This window comes from Lagenorhynchus albirostris, chromosome 10, assembly GCF_949774975.1.
Source record: "Lagenorhynchus albirostris chromosome 10, mLagAlb1.1, whole genome shotgun sequence".
Taxonomy (NCBI): Eukaryota; Metazoa; Chordata; class Mammalia; order Artiodactyla; family Delphinidae; genus Lagenorhynchus; species Lagenorhynchus albirostris.
In genome coordinates this window covers 19378756-19397465 of record NC_083104.1, presented here as the reverse complement: position 1 = coordinate 19397465, position 18710 = coordinate 19378756, and the positions used below count along the sequence as shown (strand labels likewise).

General features: G+C 41.0%; 1 protein-coding gene across 5 annotated transcripts in view; it reads right to left on the bottom strand.

Moving 5' to 3' along the window:
• Positions 1–18710, bottom strand: part of FOXP1 (forkhead box P1) — a 597798-nt gene that overhangs the window by 361522 nt on the left and 217566 nt on the right. Inside the window, exon 1 of one of the 5 annotated variants that reach the window (XM_060161350.1) lies at positions 18241–18259. The exons of 3 other annotated variants lie outside the window; for them this stretch is intronic. The gene's annotated coding sequence lies outside the window, so the exon portion shown is untranslated. Of the gene's footprint in view, positions 1–18240; positions 18260–18710 lie in introns of those variants that run through there. One more of the 5 variants, XM_060161348.1, reaches the window with a different exon arrangement.

Sequence of the window (18710 nt, the reverse complement as noted above, 5' to 3'; positions counted from 1 at the left end):
TAAGGTACATTATCATTCCCACACTTAGATTAACATCAGGGGCAACCCAAGGAAGACTGCATAATCACTAAGACTCCATGAGGATTCTTCTCTCCCGTTTGTTAATTCCTCCATGTGTCAGTATCTCACCTCTTTCTTAAGTACCACTCTTACTTTCAATTAGTTATTTAAGATCATTTAAAAATTTGGCTCTAATCTTGTGAGCTATGTCTGTCTGCTTTCAAAATCAGTCCCTCATTACAGTGTTAAGGTTCCTACTGGGCTCAAATTAGCAAGATTTTCTGTTTACTTCATATTTGTGAACCAGGAAGCAGGTAACAGTATGGTGCTAGAGTAGTTAGCTGACAGCTGTTGGGAAACCCAGCAGGTAAGGAGGTCACACGTGGAAACAAAATGACAAAGACAATAATTCCTTTCTCAGAGAAAGTTCAGATACAGAACCACATGGTTTCCTCCACTAACAATCAACTCTAAGGACTATTCACAGAGATGACAGGAAAAGAAAATGGTTTTTAACTTAAATGCAAAATCTCTTCTGAAAAACTATCTTCGTTCATAGGGAATTTAAAATCACCACTAAACTACTTCATCGCTCATGGATTAAACACCAAAATGTAGATAAGGATAATAAAATGGGTAAAGAAATAAAGAAATGAAACAGAAATGACTTTTAAAATTTTTATTCAGTGAAAATGACCTATTTATGTCTAAATGTATGGATGTGTGTACACGTGAGTATTACCCCACCCCTGCTTTCCCACTGACATATGTCTAGAACAAATTTATAGTACTCCTGAAAAGAAAAAAATTATATATTTGGCCATAATATTGTTAGCAAAAACAATCACTCAGTAGTATCACTGACTAAGTAGAAGCTGTATATGCATTTCTGCCGAAACTAGGCAGTTCTAACTCTTTGATTAGTCCTAATACAGTGAGTGCAGGGAGCTGTGTGATAGATACTAAGTAAATCTAGCATACACTACTTGTGCCCAAATTGGTTTATTTCACATTTCTGTATTTGGGGGGAAAAGCAATTTCTGTATGACAGATGCACCTGCAGTTTGCCATGTGACCTACACACAGAAAGAGCTACAGAGTCATAGGTTTGGCAACAAGGAGAAAATTGCATTTTATTCTTTTTTGCTAAAAAAAAGCATATTTTTGCCATGAAACATGTTTGTATTGAGTTAGTCCATGGCTACACAGAGTAAGTGAAAAACAGAAATGCAACACTGATTTACATCTGGGTAAGTCAAAGCCCCCATCAGCCTGCTATCCAAGACAATGTTGGTTTGGCCTCAGTTGGACCCTACTGGTCGCCTACAGTAATAAAATGCATGGGATAAAAAAGCTATCCATCCTTCACTTCTCTTTACCAATGTAAATGTGGCCTAAATGTCTCCATCAGTGTCAGAAAGTTGCCCCATTATAAAACTAAGCTTTTTCATCAGTGTGTGTAATTTTTAAACCTTAAGACTGAATGAAGTCCTGAAAGCAGGTGACACAACAAGAATGCTCTCTTTTTAAGAAAGTCTTCACCTAAAAACAGAGTCCTGAAATACATGAAGCAAAACCTAACAGAACTGAAGTGAGAAACAGACCATTCAACACTAGTAGTTGGAGACTTCAATACCCTACTGACAATAATGGACAGAACTAGGCAGAAGATCAACAAGAAAACAGAAGACATGAACAACACTAAGAATCAAACAGACCTAGCAGATATCTATAGAAAGTCCCACCCATCAGCAACAACAGAATATGCACTCTTCTCAAGCACACATGGGACATTCTCCAGGACAAATCATAGGCTAGGCCATAAAACAGACCTCAATAAATTTCAAAGGACTGAAATAAAACAAAGTACGTGCTCCAATTACAACAGAATGGACTGGAAACCAGTAATAAAAAGAAATTTAGAAAACTCACAAATGTGGAAATTAAACAACATATGCCTAAATAACCAATGGGAATAAAGAAACCACAAAATAAATTAGAAAATATTTGGAGATGAATGAAAGTAATGACATACCATACCAAAACTTATAAGATACAGGTAAAGCAGTGCTCAGAGGGAAATTTATAGCTGTAAACACCTATGTTAGAAAAGAAGAAAGATCTCAAATACTTATTTGAGTTAATCAATTGGTTAAATCCACCAATATATTCTGGAACTTGATTCTCCAGTCATAAGACTAAGCAACAATAGATAACTAATAAGAACCTGCTGCACAAAAAATCTTTTAAAAAGAAAAAGAAAAAAAAAGACTAAGCAACTTTCACAGCAATCATTTTTAACTCAGTAAAGATACAACTTTGAAGTTGTGTCAAACAGAATGTCACAAAGTTACTTATATGTGGAAGTTTTTGGTAGAACATGGTTCTCTTCTAATTTCCTAAATGAAGAAACTGAGATCACATAACAAGTTAGCAGAAGATATAGCTTTAAAACTTCGGTCTTCTGAATTTCACTCTAGTAGTTTTTCAGCTGCAAAAATAATTAGCATTGTGAATGTAAGTTTTCCATGGCTTAAGATATTTACATGCTGTAAGCTGGTAAATTTTTGGCTTACTATTGCCATACTCCTTTCTAGATGTCCATATGCATTTCCATGTACACATCAGGAATTACAAATCTACTCTGAAACTCATTAGAAGTGTCAGACCACCTCTCCTCAGCAAAGCATTTACTGAAAGATTCCAATGACAAGATAAATGATCTCCACTGTCTCTATCAAGATCAGAGTGGATGACTTTGGGATTGGGGGAGGGAAAGGAGGAATGTGATAAGGAAGCAAGAAAGTCAAGGATAAATTCTGGCTCCTAAAACTACACTGAGTTATGGGAGCCCACACAAAATGGTCTGGGTAACCTGAAACTCTTAACCTAGAAAGGTAGTGGAGCAAAGGCCATCTTCTTGCTGGTCAAATGATCTATGAAGACATAACGGTGAATAATCTGGATTTCAAAAGCAAAGAGACCTTGACTCAAGTGTAAAATCTGCCATTTTGAAAAAAATTTCATTTTTAATTAATTACAGACTTACAGGAAGTTGCCAATATAGCACCGAGTCCTATATACCCTTCATCTAGCTTCCCCCAATGATGACCTTTTACATAGCTGTAGTACATTATCAGAACAAGGAAAATGGCACTGGTACATTGCTGTTAACCAGACTCTAGACTTTATTTACTTGCAGTTACTTTTTTCGTAACCCCAGGCAATTTAACACAGCTAACCTCTTTGATCCGCAGTTTACTTATCTGAGACACGAAGGTAGTAAGAGTAGCTATTTCAAAGTATTCATAAGGATTTAGTAAGTTAGTGCTGGTATATTACAGTAGTAGCTGACAAACAGTAAAAATGTGATAAATGTTCAGATTCTAATTATTAAACAAGACTTCTGGGATTTCTAGTTCTGCTCTGACATATTCCTTGAAGCTTTTCTTACTACCCACAAATATAGAGATGGTATCTGCCACCATTTATAGCTTGACTAAACTCAAAGGACAAAAAACACTAGAAAAATAACAGAACGTAGCCTACTCTCGAAAGCTTAAAAGGAACTCTAACTCAAATTCCTTTTTGTGTGTGCCCATATCCTGATTTTTTGAAACTTCATTTTTCCAACAGTGAAATGGCTCAGGTACTACTGAAAACCTTTTTTTGAAACCTTTGGGGGGAAAAGCAGTGGACTAACGAATTAAAATAGCCGAACCTTAAACCAACATCTAAGAATTATCTATTTTAAATGGCTTTGCTTCCCTGTTTCGGGGGTGAGGGGTAGGTTTGGAATTTTTTTCTAATGTACGTTTTTAAATCTTAATAAGACTTTTATTTTAATCAAACAGATTGAACACAAGCCTGGGTCCACCACGCTAGTTTCCAAGCCTACCTGTGTCAGCACTCAGGGACGTAGGGCTCTTTAAGAAGCGGGCTCTTTATTAGGTCATGACTCGGCTTTTGTTTGGAGGCACTTTCTGTATACGTGAGAAACAAGTGTACATATAAACAGTCAGTTCCAGGCACAATCAAGGCTCCCCAGTCTGGGGGTTATCCACGCTCCTGTCAACCGTTTGTGCGAGCCCAACCAAAATCCCTCTGGCTTTGGCACTGCTGACATATGCCAGTGCCCACAATGCTCCTGGGCCCTACCGCCTTCACAGCTATATCTTAAGGACACGAGTGTTTAATTTACAATGGCGAAAGAACGTTGCTCGATGTTCCCCCAGCTTTGAAATTTTCAAACCCTGAGAATGGATGAAACTGAAACTTTTAAGATTTTGTTTTTTTGGTTCTTTCGCTTTTTTTTTTTTCCTACTCTTTCTTCTTTTTGCAAATTAGCTGCATTTTCAAAACCTGCCACCCACAAACAGTCTGAAACACTGAAGTGTCTGCTCTGTTTCTATCAACAGACATTATTTGGAATCACTTAAAAGGACAAATAATATGTCCACTAATCAGCCAAACAGCTAGAGTAGACATCTTTGGTTCATCTGAATGCTCAGATGTCTCTTCCATGTTCCTAAAGTCAGACCAAACAAGAATCCTATTTGGCTAGCTTTGGCACTGGGTTCAGATTAGGGCAAGCATCTCAAACCAAGTCATCTCCAAGGGAATCACTTAGGGTTAACTAAGATCGTAGGAAAATAATTTCACAAATATAAGACTTGATCTATTCCAACTACCACATACATCAATTAACTAACCTATGAGCCTTGTTTTTCTAATCTCAAGATTTATTTTTAACTGGATCAAAGAAAAGACTTGGCGATGGGAGGAAGCAACTTTTTTTATTTTATAAATTATACCAGAATGATCAAAACCTGGTTTCCTACCTGAATGGAAAAGATGTCTTTACCTCTGTGGACCACTGTCCTCTGTCCCGTTCTAACTCCCTTTTTCTCGACATGAACGTACGTTTCCCTTAAAATTACTTCTTTTTTCCTACCCTGGTGTTATGCAAGATCCCTGCTTATTTTGGCGATGGAGACAAAATAAGAAGAGCCACCCAGAGTTCTCCATTCCAAAGGGAGGAGCTTCCCAAGAAAAGCAAAGTTGTGCTGTTGTATTTCCTTTCAGCACTGCCGAAGAGCAAGAGGCATTCTTCAGAGCGGAAATCAGGACAAATGAGGGGGCTGCTTCTGAAATACCTGTTAGAACCATGAATGGCAGGTGTAGGCAGGGACCATCTAAAGGTTCATGAGCACTTAGTGCTTGTAAAAAAAAAAAAGGAATTGGCAAGAAAAAAAAATATGAGAAGTGAGGTGGTTAAGCACACTCAACATGCAATAAGAAAAGACACCTTTCAAACAAAAAACATGAGACAAGGAGCTGCCTTTCATTTCAGAGAGAGCCCAGGAAAATCCAAACTCTCAGATGGAGAAGGCGAACCTTGCCTTTATCTCTACGCTCAAAATCCTCACAAAAATGACCATCAGACCTAGGTGAAAGGCTTTGAAATTAAGGAGGAGCCAGCATGCTCCTACAAGAAAAACAAAGAGAGCCTTGCATATAGGATATTGGTTTCAACAAGGAAGGGCGGACGCCAAAAACAGTATAAGAATTAAGCGCTCACATAATAGATCACTGTTTGAGTGAGGCGCTCCTGCAGATGCTGGAGTGACCTAAGCCTCACACTTGGAAAGGCTGTGTGACTGGAGCCATGATATATAAAGTAAGACCCAAGCGCCAAAGTTCTGATTGAGCCAAGCAAACTGTGGCTGTTTTTGTTGGGTGGAAGAGGCTTTTTTTTTTTTTTTTTTCCCACGGAGCAAAGAATATTACGGTAAACATCTGCTAACCATGACCACAGAAGGGGTGGCTGTTTTCATCCAGGGTCATTTTAAAAGAATAAATGTAATTAATAAAACCACAGAGTCATAGTACCCAACCTTCCAACAAGGCTGCTTACTTCTGCCCACAGACCTATTTATTTAAGAAGCACTTAATTGAGAAAGTTCCCTGACGCTGCCATTAAGACTTCTTGGGGGCCACTGAGGTGGGGTAAGAATGTTCTGTCTGACGGGACACTTGAAAATACAGCTGGGACTTCCCTGGCGGTCCAGTGGTTAAGACTCCGCGCTTCCAGTGTAGCGGGTACGGGTTCGATCCCTGCTAGGGGAACTAAGATTCCACGTGCCACACGGCACAGCCAAAAGAACAAGACAACTGGACTTCACTTCTTATCTCATTCCTTAGGGAGTTGTTTTCCAGAAGGCTCTCTATTGGCAAATTATTATTATAATACACATATTATTTAGGTATCTGAAGCCCCATTAAAAGAAAGAAATTAATGTTCCAGTGGGTTTACCTCACACATAAAAGCCCCCGAGGATGTCTCTCTGTCAAACTACGTCTTTTGAAAATGACTAAAAATTCATATACTCCAGAATGGTTTGGGTTTTTAAAAATTCCTTATTTGGTTCGTTCTTTTGGAAGGAATGGGGAGGTAGGGAAACTGAATTATTCAGGCTGACTGTCATTCAAATCTGTCACACTGGCGCTCAAAACATCACTTTACCTTTGAACAACCAGCCACAAGCCCCTCCAAAATGAGCGTCACCTATAATTATTACTAAATGTTCCCAATTAAGAGAAAATAATCAAATTCATAAAAACCCAACTTCCATTTTGAGTTAAGCAAAGTTCTGCTTTATCTACAAAGTCAGAGGGTCTTCTAGCCTTAAAAAAGCCAGTTTTGCGTAAACTAGATGCTTTCACTGAATCAAGTTAAAGAACTAGGGTTTCCTATTTCTGACCTATGGTCACCTCAATATGACCAATCAACAAGATACTAAGTTCATTGAGTGTAAAAAACATTTTCTCTCTCTAGCTCTATTTTCCATGGAACTAGAACACAGCAATTCAGAAAGGTCAGACTCCAGTAAGCTTACTGAAAAAATAAATATTAACTTCATCAGCCCCACTTACTCTCATGGTTGCAGTATCGGACAGGGTCCCTACTGTTGGACCGGCTCTAAGAGCAGCCTGGGAGCGTGGGGTGGGAGACTGTCAGTGTTTCAACTTTTCCACCAATCAGTGTTCAACAAATACCTATTCAGCACCTCCTAGGTACCCGTTACGGAGTTCAGTGTGTGTGCGCGCGCGTGCACGTGTAGGTGTGTGCGAAAGCAGGGAGGGAGAGAAGGGTGAGGTGCTGTCTTCTGAATGCTACTGACACCTCATAGAACTGTTAGGGGAAGCTAACACAAATTTCAGCGTTCACTGAATCTGGAAAATTATTCTTGTGTTTACTTGTTTGTGCATTTTCCGCAAGGCTCGGCGTTCTGTGCTAAGAAGGAAGGCAGGCAGAGATGGAGATGGAGTAGGCAAGCAAGGTTTTGATACTCCAACTGCCCTTAAGGAATGAGGAGCCATTAAACAAGGAAGAGAAAGGACTACAAAGGCCCAATCGTATTTAATAACTGCCAATGCCTTCAGCTGTGAAAGAGAGAGAGCCTTAATGTAACCCACTAATTCCACCCCCCAACACAGTCAAGACTCACTTCCACAAGTAAGTCCAGTATCAGAGGCCACTGTGGTCAGAACTGGAATATAACCATGTGTCGCTATACTAAATTATGCTTAAATAAAAATGCAACGCATCCATCCTATTTGTGTAATAGAGGGATTAAATCAGCTATAATTTTCAAGCTTTAAAAGAAAATTCCAAGCTTTTAAGTCTATTCCTAGTGAAAGATAATGTGACGAATGTCATAATAAAAAAATAACTTAGTAGGAGGAAATAATTCTTTCTCCTTTTAAAATTTTCCTGATGAAATGCATCATTTTACCCTCATGCATTTCAACATACTTACCCCTAAATGTAAATTTGTTTTGATAAAATGAAGAGCATTTGAATCCAAATTGCACACTGATGCTTCTACACTGATCTGTTATAACTCAGTAATCAGAGTTAACAGACTGCCTAATTAACCAAGTCATCATTTGCCAAGATCCAAATATGGGATGAATTGTCGGCCAAGGAGAAAATATGATGGACATGAAAATTATTAATTCAGGGAAGCATTAAAAGCATGTGGAGTTAAAGTTCTTTGCTAAATCTTACCATCGTTAATATCCTTAATTTTTATAATAGAAGTAATATGTGAAAATAAAAAAAAATATATTACATTCAGGGTATATGGAAAAACACTTTTAGATCAACTAGTTATTAGTCATTGATACAATAAATTACTTTTTTAAGCCTTTGACAACCTATGGGGTAAAAATCACAGACACCCTCTGACAGTAAGTAACATCCAGTAAGTGCTTCCTAGGTCCCACCATCATGATTGGTGTTTCACACGGATCAATATGTTTATTCTCCATATAAACCCTAACCCTTGGGAAGGTACTATTTTTATCTTCAGGTAACGTTCAAAAACTGAAGTTCAGAATATTTTTTTTTTACCCGCAAGAATGTATGAAAAAACAAACAAAACCCAATCCTTTCAAAATTCTTAGAGAAGTGTTACTAGAAATTCTATAATTTAACTCACCAAAACTTTACCCATGGAAGCTTTATTCACTCATTTGTTATGTACTTAGTAGGAGAAAGGCAATCAGGGTAACTTGACAGATGCCATGTGGCTAGCCTGGACAGAAACCCTTCATCAGCAGCTATTTCCCATCACTAACATCATTGGTATGGCCTAAAAGACACGTATATTTTAACTGGGCTAAGTAAGGTATTTTATAAGCCGTTTTCCCTAGGTAATTCAAATCCAAGTCCAAATGTAGGGTTTAATTCTAGAAGAGACAGTAAGTCCATCAATCTGATCATTTTTCCCTTGGCTACTTGGTAACGAACTCCTATTCATCCTTAGGGGTCCCAGCCAGATCTCACTGCTTCGGGGAGGGCTTCCCATCTCCCACCTCCGATGCCTCCTCCCCAACCTCATATATACGTGTACAATCTATCAGTATTTCTGTAGCTTCTCTAGCACTATATTATAATCGACCTTTCTGTCTACCTTGTAGATGTAAGTATGTTGAAGTCAAAGACCTTGCTTTAGGACCTATGACAGTGACAGATGGTTGGCGGATGGCTGGACAGAAGGACAGATGGAAGGAGTACAGCAATGAATGAAGCCCAGGCTCCTTGAGGACAGAGGCATGGTAGTATTTTTGAGGCAAAACCCACTTCATCGATGTCAATGTCACTGGAGATGTCCAAGTAGTAGGCACAGAACTTAATGGGGAACATCTCAGATGACACTCAATCTTGGAGAGCTGGGCTACATGATATTTAAAGGTTCCTGCCAACTCTGTAATCCTGTATCTTTACTGTGCATCAAGTACAGTGCCTTTCTGAGCAATCCTGGATCCTGGACCAGGAAAAAATAGTTATAAAGGACATGATCGGGACAACTGGATGAAATCTGAATAGGGACTGAGGTTTGGACTATATTTTATTAATATTGTATCAATATTACCTCATTGTACTGTGGTTATGTAAGAGAATGTCCTTGTTCCTAGGGAAAAAAAAACCCCTGATTTATTTAGGAATAAAAGGGTATGACATCTGCAATCAACTCTCAAATGGTTTTGAAAACAATTATGTGTAAGTATAGACATATGTGTGTATGTGCATTATATAGGTAGATCGATAAGACATGATAAAGCCAAGGAGCAAAACGTTGAATCTAAGCAAAGGGATCCTTTTGGGGAGTTCTTTGACTACTCTTGCAACTTCTCTGTAACTTTGAAATTACTGCAAAATTAAAAGGTGCCTGTGCTTCAAAAAAAAAAAAAAAAAAAGTACAGTGCCTTATAGGATATATATGTGCACTCTACCTTCCGAAAATTCTGTCCCTTTCTTCTGAAACAAGCACCCCTTTCACCCACTTTCCATTGTCTTGTGCAGGTCAAAGGTCATTCACCTCTCTTGAGACGAGCACGTGACCCACGCCAGGCTACCCACTGCTTCACACCTCCCCGCCAACCCAGCCTTGCTCCAACCCCAGAAACTGTTTCAGTGAGAGGCACATGGCACACAAGGGACCAATCACAGAACCAGGAAGATCCAGATTCTGTGAGAGCTGCTAGAACTTATAAACAAAGATTCCTTTCTGCTGGAGTTGCTACAAAAGCAGAGTGATGAAGGGTTATGTTGCGACAAACTGGTCAACAACTCCGTGAAGGAATCCAGCACAGAGCACTGCGCGCGACTTGAGACCAAGACTTAACAGCGAGATCTGAACCCCCCACTGCAGATGCTCCTCAAGCTCATTCTACCAGCCGAGCTTCCAGCATCATGAGCCACTGAATTCCTCTTTATGCCTAAACTGGTCCCAAGTTACCCAAGAGGCCTGACAAATGGTGGGCTCAGTATCTGAAGGCACAGACACATTAAAAATGGTCTGCTGTTTGTGTTAACAAGGACATGCAGACAATTCCAACCCCTGGAGTAAAAACTGCTTATTCGTTGGTCTTTTGTGACTGGCTTTTCTATATTTTTTTCAAGCCTAACATTTTACTATGTTTTTTAAAAACCTATTATCTGTTATTTTTGAACGTCAAAGTCCTTGGCATACAGTTTATGAATCTGGAATTCTACTGACCAAGGAACCAAAGATCTTCTAACTTTGCTACCCAGTGTTACCTGTAAGTACCCAGATCTTCACTTTGGTAAATAAAAAGCCTTCCAGGTGAATGCATCTCAAGAACTAAACCTGCTTGCTGGGAAAATGCCCCAGGTACAGGACTGCTGCTTTGGGAAGGGGACCCTCTCGCCTGCCACACTTTTTCACACAGGTGATTGAGTGGAACAATTCAATCTTTGGGTAGTCAGAGGCTAACATGAACTAAAATGGGGGCTGCAGAGATGAGGTTAACTAGAATAATGTACCAGAGAAAAATGACTCAAAGATCTAGAGAAAATGTCTTAAAAGGCACGTCCAACTAGAGACCGAAGAACGCCAATTAAGTGGCTGTCCTTGTTCTGAATCACATCGGGACTTAACTTTTATTTCCCAAAGCTCTTGTACTAGCAAAAAGAATTAAAGCATTTGAAAAAGGCTACTAAGAACAAACAGAGCTGGTTACATGGCACTGAAGTATAAAGTCTCAACACGTAGCATACAAGCAGCCCCAAAGTGAAAAGTGTATGTTCAAACAAAACCATGCTTGCAAATCAACACCCTAGGAAGATGCTTACATGGTGAAAACAATATGGTGCGGTGGTTAGGAGCCATGGCACCAGAGGAAGAGTGGTTGGGTTTGAATCCCAGCTCTACTTCTAACGAGCAGAGAAGTTTGAGGGAATCATTTCACCTCACTAGGCCTCAGTTTCCTCACCTGTAAAATGGACTTTTTAGAATCATACCCATCTCATAGAGTTTTGTGAGCTAATATGTAAACTCCCACTAAAGGCAGCTATTACAGGGAAGACTTTTCACAACTAGACTGTTTCTCTTCACTGCTGGTTTTTGGAATTTCTCAGGATTAGGTTTTGCATGAGTTTTAAAAATTCTACTCTTCTCTCTCATTACTTGTAAGGGAGAAGGGGGAAACTACACACACAAGGATTGGTGATAACATGAAATGCAAGTTCTTCTAGGCATATACAACTATAGAAAACCATATGCATGCTTTATTCTAGTAGAATTAAAAAAATTTATCATGTTTAAGAAGTGGGCTGGAAGTGAAGGAATAGATTTGTGTCACCAGTAACAAATGATCTGGGGCAGATATGGACAAAGACGGCCTCTCTTGATGTGAACATCCAGGGTAAATAAAGGTTGACTGACGGTCCATAAGAAGCGGCAATGTGAGATTCAAGCCCCAGCACATCATAACCAGACTCACCTGGCCCTGAGAGGCACACTGAAGGCAGCAACATTTCAAAACATCAGAGAAAACCCCTTGGAACGCTCCTCATCTTTCCTGCTGATGCTCAGGCATCAGGATACTGAGAAGACGGCTGCATGGGTGGTGATCCAGGTTGTCAGGCTTCCCGTGTAAACGACACGAATCAAGTCTCGCATTACACGGATCTGTTTCCCCTTTCGTGATTATTGTTTTCGTTTCTGAAATGGTATTTGGAGACAAGGGTGTTGCATGTTTTTTATAGATGGAAGAAAAGCTGGGTCTTTGCCACTCCAAGGGCTGTTATGAGTCTAATAAAGGTTTTTCCTGAATCGTTTGCTTCACTTAACTCCTGCTCATTGAACTTTAGCTTTTTTGCTTCTAAAAAGGATATTAGGAACCAAATGTGATGCCCTAAACTGTATTTTACTCATGCTCTTTTATTTTTATTAAGCTGAGAGGGACAAATTATAAATCAACAAAAATTAATGGCTTTTCTTTTTTAATTAATTAATTATTTATTTTTGGCTGTGTTGGGTCTTCGTTGCTGCGCACGGGCTTTCTCTAGTTGCGGTGAGCGGGGTCTACTCTTACGATGCGGTGCGCAGGCTTCTGATTGCGGTGGCTTCTCTTGTGGAACACGGGCTCTAGGCGCACGGGCTTCAGTAGCTGTGGTGTGCGGGCTCTAGAGTGCAGGCTCAGTAGTTGTGGCGCACGGGCTTAATTGCTCCGCGGCATGAGGGATCTTCCCGAGCCAGGGCTCCAACCCGTGTCCCCTGCATTGGCAGGCAGATTCTTAACCACTGCGCCATCAGGGAAGCCCCTATCAGCTCTTTAAATTTCTTAGATAACACTAGCTCTTCCATAAATCATGTCAATGAGAGTATGTGACTTGATATAGTTCATCTTTTACCACCAAAAGCTGTGGGATAGAGAGAGAGACAAATCCCTCTCTGTGCTTGGGCTTTCACACAGCAGATGCACAACAAACAGCACAGTTCAACCAGGCCCCAACTAACACAACATAGCAACCAGAACAGACCCTCTACCTTAAGCAGGTGAAAGAAATAAAAGCTCACAATGAAAGATATTTACATCTACCTCCGTTCAATCCATACAGACTTGAATTTCCTTTCAAAAAAGAGATATGTAAATTTTCAGGACCAATACATCAAGGGTACAATTTTTTAAAAAAATATTTATTTATTTATTTGGCCACGCTGGGTCTTCAGTTGTGACACGCAGGATCTTTGTTGCCACCTGTGGGATCTTCTTTTTTTTTTAGTTGTGGCATGCATGCAGAATCTAGTTCTTTGACCAGGGATGGAACTCGGGCCCCCTGCATTGGCAGTGCAAAGTCCTAACCACTGGACCACCAGGAAGTCCCCAATTTTTTTAAAATTAGAATTTCCAGGCAACTTAAGACATGGTCTATTGTGAGGCAGGAGATCAAATGAGCTCTGATTACTTAAGGATGAAACATCTCCCCAGCCAGGCAGCGTAAGGACAGTGCAGGACCTTCAACTCCAAATTCCAAAGGTGTTTCTGCATGTGGGTTGGGCTCCAAACACTGAGCCATCCCAGCATTTGAGGTTTATCACTGGCCTTATCTGAAACAGATCCCTCACATCCAACAGTCGACATGCTAACAACAAATATAAAACAGGTCATCCCACTGCTCGCTCATTTTCCACTTTTTAAAGGTAATTCAGTGCATGAAATGAGCGAATCTAATAGGGAATCCAGGTTCTTCACCATCTTTACCCCCTTTAAAATGAAGATCACAAGAAAGGACGTTATGAGTTTTGTCAGTGTGGTTCCCAATACCCTTCTGTTGATCTTCCTGAATCAACAGCATCGTTACTCTGTTCCAGATCCTGTGCAAAGCACTGTACACATAGCATCTCATTTAACCCTTGCACGAACACTACGAGCTTATTTATTAGGTCATGCTATTTCCCCTGCCTCAGGTAAGTAAACTGAGGACCAAAGAGAGGAAGTAATTTGTCCAAGAACAAAGAGCCAGGGAATGAGAGTGCTGGGATTTGGGCTTGGAATCCAACACCCTTAATGAACTTATACCACCCACCATAAGCTTTAGAACCAAAAGGCAAATGATTCTGTCTTCGTGGGGAAGGTGATGATGTATAACCCTTTCCGGATGGGACACACAGAGTATCAAAGACTTGTACAAGGTAGAGAGGAAGCTTTCCAGAGAAAACCCAAGGGCAGGATTCTATTCCTATAATAAAGGTGACGTGTATGGTTTCATTTCTTTTCTTACTCTCTCACCCAGATGCAGTCCTCTTAGTACCATGAAATATAGAAATTCACAGGGAAATTCCAAATGTCCTCTGACTGCTTCGACAAATACTGACTGACAGCCTGCCTACTATTCACCGGGCACTGTCAGCCATGAAGAAGCAACACTGATTCAGACAGATCTGCCTCTTGCTTATTACCTGGTTAACAGGGATATTCAGAAGGTGACAGAGCTGTAGTAAGTTGAAACAGACAAGAGGCTTGGGTGGCTGACAGTGAGAAGGGGGAAGAGGGAAATCACCTTTAATGGGGGTAGTCAGGGAAGCCCACCCCAAGAAGGTGATATTTGAACTGAATAATGAAGGATGAGAAGGGGTTAGCTCTGTGAAGCACAAAAATTGTTCCAGACAGAGAATCGCATGGTCCAGGGGCGAGGAAGATTTTAAGGCAACTGAGCACAGGAACAGTGTCTAAATAAAATACTTGAAACCACAGAGGAAAAATTTAGTTTCCAAGAGTCTCCTGAAAAAGAGCGAGCCACTCCTGCAAGCCACTACTTCCACAGAGTCAAGTAATCAACAGACAGCCATGGTCAAGTGGTCGCCAACGCTTCTCAATCTCTGGGACACGTCGCCAACTGGGCCGTCCACGGGCACAGCTGATGATCTCTGCCACAGTCATGCGGCAGCTTCTCTGTGCATACGACACTGTTCTTTGAGGGCCAGTCCCAAGAAGACGTGTGGGGACCAGGGGCTGCTTTGCAGACTCAGCACAAAGGCGGGGACCGGGATGAGGCCGGGCAAGACCGACCTCATGGAGCACCAGTCTGCATGAGTGAAACCCTACTGAGATTCAGATTATCATCAGCAATACCAACCTGAAAGCAGTTAGTGAATTCTGCTTGCTGGGCAGGCCCATCGTCTGAGTAAGTCAAAAAACGGAATAAAGAACGAACTGATTGCCTCTCAGGGGAAAGCGTCAAAATGGGACCCAGAGATCTAAGTTCCGTTAGCCGGGCTGTCCAGCTGTATACGTGGCTGCAGAGTCCTTGGAGACTGGCATCAAAGCCACCTCCCAGGGCTTTACTTAAACTTCCAACAGAATACCAGGCGAGAAGCAATGGATTGTGAAATATACATTGTCTACCAGTACAGTAATGGCCAGCGGACCAGCCAGAGGACGGCAAAAACTCCTCAGACTGGGATTTCCAGCACATCACCCAGGGCGCATGGCACAATGCTGGCATTTATTACCTACCAGGAACTGTGCTGAGCTCTTTACAACCATCATCTCAGTAATTCTTTATAGGAATCCAGCTCCTATTTGTATCCCCATTTCCCAGATGAGGAGGTCATGGCCCAGAAAGGTTAAGTAACTGACGCAGGGGCACTCAACCAGTAAATGGAAATGGTGGAACGTGAACCTAGGCTGATTTAACTTCAGTGCAGACACTCTTACCCACATTGCTATCCTACAGCTACAGCAGGCATTCAAGAAATGTCTGTGAACGCATCAGCTACCGTGTTTCATGAGCATCTATCACAGGCTCATATAGGCAGAGACTATATTATGAAGTAAAGGGAAGTCTCTTCTGTGGGATGGTAATTTTCCCGAGAATAAAGTACAGGCCAATCTGGAATAGGGAAACTGGACAGGAGTGGCTTACTTGTCTCCATCACCCTCCAAAGTAAGCTTTCAGCAGACACATGGGGAAGAGCAAAGCAGAGCTGCAGAGTAGGCAGCACTGTCCAGTCTCTGAGGGATAGTTCAAAGCCATCAGTGGCAGCCCTCACACATACCGGGAACAACACAGTTGGGTGCAGGCCTGTATGTCCTAGGACCTCATGCTAGGACTAAGGCTTTAACAAAATCTCCCATCCAGAGGAGAGAAAATCCATTCGAAAATTTGGGAGTTTAAATTTTTAAAAAAATTAATTAATTAATTTATTTATGGCTGCGCTGGGTCCTCGTCGCTGTGCGCGGGCTCCTCACTGCGGCGGCCCCTCCTGCCGCAGAGCACGGGCTCCAGGCACGCGGGCCTCAGTAGCCATGGCTCGAAGGCTGCAGAGCTCAGGCTCAGCAGCTGTGGCGCACGGGCCTAGTCGCTCCGCGGCATGTGGGATCCTCCCGGACCGGGGCTCGAACCCGCGTCCCCTGCACCGGCAGGCGGACTCCCAACCACTGCGCCACCAGGGAAGCCCTGGGAGTTTAAATTTTGGTTGATGGTTCTCATGAGACAGAAATTTCTTTCTCAGATTTGCCATGGTACTTCTAGTAAGAATATTATGGTCCTAAAATATTTACTGAGATATGTATCTCTGCTGAGAATTGAGTAAGCTGAAATTCAAACATGTAAAATTCAAATAAGACATTACACATACAAATCAATCAAAGAAAGAAGGCATTCATCAAAATAAATAAAAATTAGACATGGAAGAAAAACTGAGAGCATGATTTCATATAAGCAACCACGATTGCTGCTCAACGACCACACACCTTTTCTTCATTACTACTAGAACCTGGAATTTATCTGGGACAACAAATTTCTCAAGTCTAAGGATCCAGTTCCCAGATGCCCTTGTATTAGGGGTGGATACAAGGATGTAAATAGAAGCCACTGAGCAAGACTTCAGGGCAAGTTCTTTAAAGAGGACTTCCTCAGCTGGGAGGAGTACTCTTTTTGTTCCTTGTTCTCTTGCCTCTTCCTTTCAGGATGTAGAAGCAGTGGCTGGAGCGCCAGCAGCCATCATGTGACCGTGAAAATGAAGCAACACCTAAACAGGCAAGCAGAGCATAAAGACAGAAAGTGCAAATTGCTCTCCCCCAGACATCTTTTATGAGAGAACACATAACTAATTTTTTTAACCTCACATAGGTGCATCTCTGTTACTGGAAAACAATTCTTAAATGATAGAAAGACATGAAAACATATCTAAAGACTAGCCTACTATTTTTTGTCAGAAAACAAACAAAAAAGCCTAGGAATTCATGAATGGAGATTCTGATTACCCCTCTATTCACCAAGCTGTTTGTTTAAGTTTGACTTTCCTTAATTAGTACCACTAGTCCAGGGAAGCATATTTGCTGAACCTGTCTCTATGTTTTGACATGCAAGGCTTGTGAATTTCAAACATACTTGTAGACATCCGAAGCATTATGATTTATTAGGGCCTATTTTAAAGGTGGAAGATCTGAAAACACTCTCAGAATCTGATGATTCAAGGAAATTTAATGGCTCTGTATCGGCATTTGATCTTTAGCCTGCCATAATCTATCCGCATAGCCCTTCATCCGTATTTGATACCAAAGAGGCATTTCAACAGCTTGTCCATCAACTATAAAATAGAAGGAACATACAGCCAAACCACATGACTTAGAAAATAAAAGGGCTTTCCCTCACACTCATTTAGCTCATGAAAACCCAATGTGATTAAAAGGGTGAAGAAGGTATATTCCACTAGGTGAACCATAATAATGGTATACGGCATCCATTACATTTGTAAGGAGTTTCGAAATTTTCAAAGTGCTTTCCTGTACATTATATCTTGTTTCATCCTTACAAATACAGCCTACTCCTACCTCAGTAGAAAGGGCATTATTTTTTTTATTCCCATTTCTTCTTGATAAATGGTTTGCTCAATAACAGAGGGACTGCTACCTGGTGAGGTATCCTGATTCCAGGTCATCTGTTCCCCTTTGATGCATTAGATCAGGGTCCACAAACTATGGCCTTTAGGCCAAGTATGGCCCACGACCTGTTTCTGCAACTAAAGTTTTATTGGATGCAGTCACGCCCATTTGTTTACCTATAGTCTGTGGCTACTTTTGCGCTACATCAGCAGAGTTGACTAGTTACAAAAGAGACTCTGTGGTCCATGAGGTTAATAATATTTACCATCTGGCCCTTTAGAGACAAAGTTTACCAACCCTTCATTAGATCACCCTTCCACAGATATGATGCAAGTTACAAATCCTGCTCCGAAAAGCCATAAAGCTATCGTGGAAGGCAATAAACGTATTCCTGCTGGCTTTGGAACTCATGCTTGATAATGGGGCATTCCATTATCTTCTGAGGGATTACTATATCCAGTATCGTGTCACCTGCAAAGGTGGATGGCAACTTTTAATCGGTACACAATGTAAGTGTTGTTTGCCACTCACCCTGAACTTTTAACGTGTCTCACAGCCATAAAAAGTCTGGAGGTCACTGGTTGGGGGCATGCATAATGCCACAGGACTGCAACACACAGAGAGACACTGAAAGCAAAAAGAACAGAAGAGGTTAAGAGAAGCGGCAAACTGTGTTGCCTCAAAAGTAACACATTCACGTTAAGCCTTAGGTCTTCCTTATTGACACCGTGCTTTTAAATATATAATCATGTATCTGTGTACCTATTTTGTCCTTTCCCTTCTAGAATCAGCATTCCATGTAGCTCGTAATTTGAGTTCAGCGTTATAGAATTATAGCACAAAGATGTTACAGAGTCAAGTAAAACTGCTACTCTTGAAGCCACTGTCATTCACTTAGGAAGTTTGGTTCCTTTAACTTCCAACAGTTCTTATTTTTGAGGATAACTTCTAGGAATTACAATGTTATCTCATTCTGAGCAATATGGGTAAGATGATCCCTG